This window comes from Panthera tigris, chromosome E1, assembly GCF_018350195.1.
Source record: "Panthera tigris isolate Pti1 chromosome E1, P.tigris_Pti1_mat1.1, whole genome shotgun sequence".
NCBI classification, from domain to species: domain Eukaryota; kingdom Metazoa; phylum Chordata; class Mammalia; order Carnivora; family Felidae; genus Panthera; species Panthera tigris.
Window position 1 is genome coordinate 1648315 of NC_056673.1, and position 9440 is coordinate 1657754.

The 9440-nt window shown below is 52.4% G+C and overlaps 1 long non-coding RNA gene across 2 annotated transcripts; it reads right to left on the reverse strand.

Annotated features, from left to right (window-relative positions):
• Positions 1 to 2344: 2344 nt before the first annotated feature.
• On the reverse strand, positions 2345 to 9440 carry LOC122233590. Of its 2 annotated transcripts, none has more exons than XR_006211222.1 (3): positions 9285 to 9440; positions 5500 to 6757; positions 2345 to 3200 (listed from the first exon to the last, which is right to left on the reverse strand). It is a non-coding gene; the product is annotated as an uncharacterized LOC122233590 (long non-coding RNA). The 2 variants fall into 2 exon arrangements; XR_006211223.1 differs by lacking the exon at positions 9285 to 9440 and having other exon boundaries at positions 5500 to 5730; positions 6485 to 6855.

A 9440-nucleotide genomic window follows, 5' to 3' on the forward strand; every position in this document is an offset into this window, starting at 1 on the left:
CTGCTGGGGGTTCTCTCTGTCTCTTCCCCTCCTTTTTAAAATTTTCTCTCGACGTTTATTCATTTTTGAAAGACAGAGAGACAGAGCACGAGTGGGGGAGGGGCAGAGAGAGAGGGAGACACAGAATCCGAAGCAGCTCCAGGCTCCGAGCCATCAGCCCAGAGCCCGACGCGGGACTCGAACCCACAACCCTGAGATCATGACCTGAGCCGAAGTCGGACGCTTAACCGACTGAGCCACCCAGGCACCCCCGTAGGTAGGCAATCTTGAGGGGTACAGGAGAAGTAGACGCCTGTATGTGTCCCCGTGTCCTCTCCCTGCGCGGGGCTGAAGACACAGTGTCCTCGATGGGTGTCTGGTGGAGCCACGAGCCACGAACCAGGGTCCAGCTGTGGCCGGAAAGCAGAGGAGAAGGAAGGAGGACGTTGCGTGTCAGAGTGCTTCTCAACCTGGCACGGCCACCACTTTGTGTCAGGGGGTGTCTTAAATCAGCTGTTCACACGTCCGTGAGCCCACAAGAGTCCACGTACAGACCAATCCCCCTCGTCTAGATGCTTCCTGATTACTTCTGTATCCAGGGACGTGTTGACACATGCACACTGTTATGTTATAGCGGTAAGAGTATTGCTTAGAATTTAAAATGTCATAACCGGGGCGCTGCCACCTCCCGCCATTAAAGGAACCTGGTCGCTCCCGCCAGCCCGGTTGAAATTAGTCACGACAGCAGTGACTAGTGGGGCTTACTCAGGGTCATAATTTCCTGAGATGACAGTGTAACGAGGGGAGGGGAGGTATAAGGTAGTGGTCACTCCATACATCATTGTGGACTCACCGCTGACGGGCACCTTTTCCGAGCAATGGTTCTCTTTCATATGTCCTCAGACTTCCTGGCGTGATAGGAAGTTTTAAATAATACGGTGTCCTTAGCACTGGCCTTTCCTTCCAGGACAAGGGATACTTTGAGAGTTAAGACCAGAGGCCCAGCAAATGGGAAAGAGAGATGGCTTCCTCCGGGACAGCCAACCACAGCCAGGCCCTTTGCCTTGTCTCTCGCCCAGAGACCGCGGTTCACATAAGCAACGTACGGACCAAGGAGGGGAGGACAAGGGGCAGTGAGCAGCTGCGCATCGCACGATAAATACGCGGGTACGTTCGAATCGCTTGACTTTTTGTCATCTCTTTTTCCACAAGATGCAAGAGTCCGGCGGAAGGGATTTTCACTTCCGGTACATGCGTGGCAGTCTTCCCTGAAATACATTCTTCGACGCCGTAGAACTCGACTTAGGCCAGACAGCGCGTTCACATTGATTGCTTCCAAGCAGTCTGTCTCTTGTATGAACCCTCCGGGGTCAGTTGGTCAGTTAAGGTGCGAGCGATAATCGAAGGCCTTCGGACACGACGTTCACAGGCCTCCTCTGCAGAATGAATGCTTTGATGTTGGGTAAGACTCAGCTCTGATGGAAGGTTTCACCACCCTCAGTAAATTACAGGGTGTCTCTCAGGAGTAGACGCAGTGATGTATGTAGAAGTCGTGGCCTCCGAGGCAAGGCTTTCCCGCAGTTGTTACGTCCCAATCGGTTCTCTTGGAACGTGAAGCCTTTTCCTACGTTTCTTGAATTCTTCAGTCTTCTCCCCCCACGATGAGTTCAATAATATCTAATGAGCACTAGCCTCCCTTTGAAAACCCTCTGGCATTCATTATGTTTCCATGACTGTTCTCCAGTACGAATTATCCACAATGGAGTACGGTGTGAATTTTTTTGGTCACACATGGCATTTTTACCTACTTCACTGGTAAAGATTTTTTTTTAATTTTTGTTTTTTTAATTTTTTTTTTAACGTTTTATTTATTTTTGAGACAGAGAGAGACACAGCATGAACGGGGGGGGGGGGCAGAGAGAGAGGGAGACACAGAATCGGAAGCAAGCTCCAGGCTCTGAGCCATCAGCCCAGAGCCCGACGCGGGGCTCGAACCCGCGGACCGCGAGATCGTGACCTGAGCTGAAGTCGGACGCTCAACCGACTGAGCCACCCAGGCGCCCCTAATTTTTGATAAAACTCACTCACTCAGTCAGTGAAGCCTCCAGCTCTTGATTTCAGTTCAGTTTCAAGTCATGATCTCACAGTTCGTGTCGGGCTCTGTCCTGACAGCCCAGAGCCTGGAAACTGCTTCGGATTCTGGGTCTCCCCCTCTCTCTGCCCCTCCCCCACTCACACTCTGTCTCTCTCTCAAAAATACGCATTAAAAAATTTTTTCTTTAATAAAAAAACAAAAACAAAAGAGTCGCACACTCTACCAATTACAGCAGCCAGACCCCCCCCCCCCCCCCCCCCCCCTGGCCACCATCTCTCTAACCCAAAGTCCGCATTGCTGTGATCTCGACAGCACCCCTCATGGGGACCCCTATTAAACATGTGGTCCCCGAGAACCCCGCACGTCTTAGTCAGCTCAGGCTGCTCTCACAAAGCCCCACACGCTGACTGGCTTCACAATTCGTGTTTGCTGCTCAGTCTGGAGGCCGGGAAGTCCAAGAACAAGGTGCCGGCAGATTCGTTCCTGGTGAGGGTCTCCCCCATCACCTTCCCCACAGCAGCTCTTTCTGCCCACACGTCCCGTCCCCGTGCTTTAATAAAATCACCTTCTTTCGCCAGTCACCTTCTCTCTGTGTCCCCACAGGGCAGGGACAGAGCTCTGGTCCCCCTTTGTCTCCTCACAGGGGCACTAACCCCATCGTGAGCACTCCACTCTCACGACTTCATCTAAACCTAATTCCCTCCCAAAGGCCCCACCTCCAAATGCCATCCCCTTGAGGGTCAGGGCTTTAACACAGGAACCGGGGGAGGCACGGGGGTGCGGGGGACAATTCAGTCCATGGTACCAGGGGAGCCAACCAACAGGGAAGACAGCCTGTGCGCTCGACAAGCTCAGAAACTCGTGTCGGGGGAAAGGCACCAGGTTTACGAGGGCAAGGCCGAGGGAGGACGGGAGGACTGGACAAAGGACCAAGCGTGGACGTCATCATGGACAGAGAGGCCGGTGCAGGCAGCACTGGGTGCTTCTGAGGGCCGCTGCTCTCCGGGTCACGGGCACTTGCCGTTCCCCTTCGGCCATTTCTTCTCCCCTTGAGTCTCTTGTCGTCCCTCCACTCGTTCCTCTTTCCCTTCCAGCCTTTCCTCCTTCCCAGAGCTCTTGGGGTTCCCTAAAAAACAAAGGGATTACTGGCCTCCACTAGACAAGTTGTAACCTTAAACTAAGTCAAATCCACCTAGAAGAGCCTAATAAAATCCATCAAACGTAGTTTAGAATCTCCGTCCATTTTTTTTTTTATTTTTAATGTTTATTTTTGATAGAGAGACAGAGGGTGAGCAGGGGAGGGGCAGAGAGAGAGGGAGACACACAATCGGAAGCAGGCTCCAGGCTCCGAGCCATCAGCACAGAGCCTGATGCAGGGCTCGAACCCATGAACCGTGAGATCATGACCTGAGCTGAAGTTGGCTGCCCAACCGACTGAGCCACCCAGGTGCCCCTATTTTGTTTATTTTTTAGAGAGAGAGAGAGAGAGAGAGAGGAGAGAGACAGAGTGTGAGCAGGGAAGGGACAGAGAGAGAGGGAGACACACAATCCGAAGCAGGCTCCAGGCTCTGAGCTGTCAGCACACAGCCCAACACGGGGCTCGAACTCATGAGCCGTGAGATCATGACCTGAGCCAAAGTGGGGCGCTGAACCGACTGAGCCACCCAGGCGCCCCAGATCTCTGCTTGTTTATTGAGCACACTGGAGTCACAAAGACTGACAGTGATGGGGAGGCAGATGGTGAAAACCAAACTTATCCCCCAATAAAGGATCTCACATAGGGCTTGCAAGCCCGGTCAATGTTAGCTATTGATACAATTTCACATGCCCACATACGAAAGATAATTCTTTGGTATCTCGTGAATGCTTTTTTTGTTGCTATTATGAATGCTTTTCCTATTTATTATCTCGTTCTGGTTTGTCATTGGAAAATATTCGTTATTATGTTTTACTTTTTTGGTTGTTGTTGTTCATTTTATTTCCATGCAGTTTTGAGGTAAAACTTAGCGCATATACAAAGGATAATTTTGTCTCCCTGTCGATAGTTATGACATTTTTTTAAGGTAGGTGTATTAGGGTTTACTCTTTTTTTTTTAATGTTTATTTATTTTGAGAGAGCATGCATGAGCAGGGGGGGGGAGGGGCAGAGAGAGGGAGAGAGAGAGAATCCCAAGCAGGCTTCTTGCTGTCAGTGCCGAGCCAGACACGGGGCTCGATCCCACAAACCACGAGATCATGACCTGAGCCGAAATCAAGAGTCGGACGCTTCACCAAGCCACCCGGGCACCCCAACAGTTATGCAGGTTTTTGTTTCCAATATTTTTTGTTGTCCCCCCCCTGCTTTATTGAGATAGAGTTGAAATATAACACTTAAGGTGTACCACGTGTTAATTCACACACTTGTATATTATAACATGATCACCACATACCTCCAGCATGTCACGTAATTACCATTTCCTTTTTGCGGTGAGAATATTCAAGATTTACTGCTTGGCAGTTTTCAAGTACCTAACACACCATTATTAGGTATCATCACTATGCTGTACGTTAGCTCCCAGAAACTTAACCTCATGACTGGAAGTTTATACCCTGTAACCCCATTCCCCGCCTCCCCCCCCCCACCCCCCAGCCCTGGTAACCACCACTCTGTTTCTCTATACCTCTTCTTTGTTTTATTTATTTATTTTGAGAGAGACAAAAACAGTGCAAGTGGGGGAGAGCGAGGAAGACAGAGAACCCCAAGCAACCTCCACGCTGTCCGGAGCCTGACTCGGGGCTCGAACCCATGAAATCGTGAGATCACAACCTGAGCCGAAACCAAGAGTCAGATGCTTCATCGACTGAGCCAGTCAGGTGCCCCTGTACTCTCTGTTTCTATGAGTTCAGCATGTTCGTTTCCGGTTTTTTTATTCAATTTTTTTTTTTTTCAGTAGTCTCCATGCCCCACATCAGGCTTGAACTCATGACCCCGAGATCAAGAGTCATGTGCCCTACCGACTGAGCCAGCCAGGCGCCCTGTGAGTTGAACATTTTTAGATTTCACGTATAAATGAGAGCACACAGGCTTTGTCTTTCTCTGTGTGACCTCCTTCACTCAGCAGTGTCCTGAGTGGACAGGTGCATCCGCGTGGTCACAAAGGGCAGGATTTCTTTCCTTCTCACGGCTGGATAAGATTGTACGGGGGCGCCTGGGTGGCTCAGTGGGTTGAGCATCCGACTTTCGGCTCAGGTCATGATCTCGCGGTTTGTGAGTTCAAGCCCCGCGTCGCGCTCTGCGCTGGCCGCTCGGAGCCTGGAGCCTGCTTTGGAGTCTGTGTCTCCCTCTCTGTCTCTGCCCTTGCCCCGCTCGTGCTCTGTCTCTCTCTCTCTCAAAAGTAAATAAACATTAAAAATTAAAAAAAAAAAATTCTGCTGTATGTATATACCTGTCTTCATCCGTTCGTCCACTGATGGACCCTTGGGTTGTTTCCGTATCTTGGCTATTGCGAATCACGCCGCAACGACCACGGGTGTGCAGGTATCTCTTCAAGATGCTGTGACTCTGGAGTCACAAAGACTTACAGCGATGGGGAGGCAGATGGTGAAAACTCTGGATCTCTGTTTCCAGTCTTAATGCATTGGCCAGAACTTCAGAAAATTGCGACAGCACAGTGAGCCTATAGAGAGGCCAAGAGAAAGCCTAAACAAATACAAACCACCACGGGAATAACAGTGTCAAGTCCAGTGGTGCCTTTCAAAGTGGGGGGTGGGGAGAAAATCGCCGAGGAGGAGCTACAAGGCATCGCTGCCCCGCAGAGCCCCACGCGGTGGGACGGGAGCTCTGTCCCCCCTGCCCCCGGTGCACAAAGAGGCTCCCCCTCTTCAGTCGCCCCTTGGAGGCAGGGTGCAGGCACGCTGGGACACCCAGGACAGAGACGGGTCCCTTGTAGGTTTCCGAGGCCTCTTAACCCCCAGAGGAGAGAGTCAGGCTGCACGAGGTGGGATAATGGCCGCCCAGTGTAAGCCCGTCCCGCGGGGTGGTGTTCTGGAGGCCTTAACCTCACTCATTCATTCTTTCACATGCAGCGAAGTTTCAGCCCCGTGGTCTCCTTGGGGCTCCCGGATGGTGCCAGACACACGCCGGACTCAGGACATTTGCACATCCTCCGGCCTCTTCCTGGCGTGCTCCCCCTCCAGGGGTCTGATGACTAACTCTCTCACCCCCTTGTGTTTCACTCAAAGGTCTGGACGCCTCATCTAGGACTTGCACATCGCGCCTCCCTCCGCTTACACACGTTATGCCCCCCCCTCCTGCTCTTTTTCTCAACAGGTGTAATTATTCCACACGCGGTGTATCCTGTTTACTGGTCCTAATTATCGTTTTGTCCCTCCGCTGGGATATAAGAGCTTCATAAGGGCAGGAATTATCACCTGCTTTTCTCACTGCTGTGTCCCCAGAGGCGTCCCATCTAGGCACAGACAGACGTGACCACAGGGCTGCAAGGTGGGCGGCGGGGAAGACACCACACAGGTGTGAGTGACGAGCCGGAGGTACGGGCGCGGCCAAGGCGACCACACTCGGAGGCACACCCATCAAGCAAACGGCGCAGCCAAGGGCCGAGTTGGGTGCATCGAAGACCAGTGTGGGCTGAGTACATGGCAACTTAGTTTCTGCTGGATGAACACGCTCTCCCCGCTTGCTGGCTGCAGCCAGGACCAGAGAAAAGCAGCCAGGTGTGAAAAAGGCCACTCAAGTGGGGCGCCCGGGTGGCTCGGTGGGTTAAGCATCCGGACTTCGGCTGAGGTCATGATCTCACGGTCCGTGGGTTCAAGCCCTGTATCGAGCTCTGTGCTGACAGCTCGGAGCCTGGAGCCCGCTTCGGATTCTGTGTCTCCCCCTCTCTCTGCCCCTCGCCAGCTCACGCTCTGTCTGTCTCTCTCTCTCTAAAATAAATAAACATTAAAAAAGGGACTTGCTACAGCCAGTCCAGGCTGCTCTATGGCAGTGAGTCCTCCTCGCGCTCCCCTGACACAGGACATAACCCTTCTCCAGGGGTGTCTGTGAGTTTCAAGTTCCTCCATCACCTGCTTCCTGTGCTTTCATGTCTCACATTTTTAGGTGGTCTGGGTGTGTTTCCGCTTTTAAAAATTCATTCACCTTGTTATTATGGAAATTTTCCAACACACACCGAGGTGGAGACAATAACACCAGGAACCACCAAGTACTCACGACCTCCATCCAAAGACCATCCCATCGACCGACCGGCAGCTAATCTTGCTTCACGGACACCCCGACCGCAGGGGGGACGGCTTCCTCCACCGCAATGGCGCGAGTTGGAATCTGCTTCTCTCGGGGGATGGGAGGAGAGTTTAAAACCGCTTCATTGAGATATAATTCACATATCATAAATTTCACCAGGGGGGCCTGGCTGGCTCAGCTGGAAGAGCCTGTGACTCTTAATCTCAAGGTCGTGAGTTTGAGCCCCCTGTTGGGGGTGGATATTACTAAACGTAAATAAATAAAAACGTAAATAAATAAACACTTTATTTATTTATTTACTTATGGGATTTTCTAAATGAAATCCCCAGGTTGTTTTTTTTTTTTTTTTTTAACGTTTATTTATTTTTGAGACAGAGAGAGACAGAGCGTGAAGGGGGGAGGGGCAGAGAGAGAGGGAGACACAGAATCGGAAGCAGGCTCCAGGCTCTGAGCCATCAGCCCAGAGCCCGACGCGGGGCTCGAACTCACGGACCGCGAGATCGTGACCTGAGCTGAAGTCGGACGCTTAACCGACTGCGCCACCCAGGCGCCCATTTTTTTTTTTTTTTAATGTTTATTTAGTTTTTGAGTCCGAGGGGGGTGGGGTGCGGACAGAGGATCTAAAGTGGGCTCTGTGCAGACAGCAGGGAGCCCAAAGTGAGGCTTGAACTCAGGAACCAGGAGATCATGACCTGAGCCGAAGTTGGGACGCCCAGCCAACTGAGCCACCCAGGCGCCCTAATAAAAACTTTAAAAAATATATACGCTGAGGGGCGCCTGGGTGTCTCAGTCGGTTGAGAGTCCCGCTCCTCCTTTCGGCTCACGTTGGGTTCCCGGGATCGTGGGATCGAGCCCTGAGTCCAGCTCTGTGCTGAGCACAGAGCCTGCTTGGGAGTCTCTCTCTCTTTCTGCCTCCACCCCTCCCCACAGCCCCAGCACCCGCATGCACTTTCTCTAAAACACACACACACAAGGTACAATTCAGCGGCTTTACCACCATCCAAGTTTAGAACATTTTCCTCATTCCCAGAAACACTGTAGCCACGCACCAAGAGAAGTCACCCCCCCAGGCGCTGCAGCCCCAGGCAAGACACTCAACCACCTCGCGTCCTGCTCTGAACATTTCCTACAACCGAACGATATGTTGCCTTTGCTTCTTGAAGTCTTTCAAAAGCTCAGTGACGGCAGGATTTACTCCAAGGTCAAAAGCTCAAGCACAGTCTAACCTCGGCACCTCCTCCCGCTGGCCGTGTTCACACCCGGACTGAGCATCCCAAGAGTGGTCCCTGCTGGCTCCTCCGCTGCGGGTGTCCCCTGCCTCCCGGTTCCCCCTGCCTCCCGGTTCCTCCGACTGTCCAGGCCTCCGCGGAAAACCTTATTGTTTGTCAAAACAGAAACAAAAGCAATGCCCTTAAAAGGAGACAAGCCGCGGCAGGGGGAGGCCCGGGAGGACGAGGCGTCCCAGGCAGCCTCCTCCTCCCCGGTCTGCAGAGAACCCAGCACAAACTGGGAAGACTCCCAAGCCGGGGTGTCTGTGGCCTGTCCCCTCCTCGAAAGAAAGCAGGGCTGGGGAGACCGCGTTCCCTGCACGCCCTCCGGCCCCGCGTGTAGCTCCTGTGTAGGCCCCTGTGTTGACTACACCTTGCAGCTGGGGCCTCGCATTAGGAAAGCTTCTGAAAGAGCAATCATCTGCGGGGCGAGGCCAGTGGCATTCCGCCCCGCCAGGGTTAACCGCAGGAACCCGCATCAGGGGAGCCGCACCCCCATCCTCCACCGCTGACCTTCTGGTCCCCTTTCATGGGAATCCTTCTCAGCCAAGCGGAAGGAAACACCTCTGACGCAGGTGGAGGTGGCCTGGGGAATGCGAAGCCGCGGGCTCCCCGTGAGCCTGTGCTTTTCGAAGGGATGAGAAATGAGGCGAAGAAACTTACATTCTGGAGGCGCGAGGATACAACTGAAATCTCTACTTACTCTGTATCTTGCGCTGTGAAAACTGGGTTTCTGTTGGTTTCTGTTTTCTGAAAGTGTCCGGGACCTTTTCATTAACATTGGAAGAGTTGTTTTCATAATTCTAAGACTTTTTTTTGTTTTGTTTTTTAAGTCATCTCTACCAAGGGCACCTGGGTG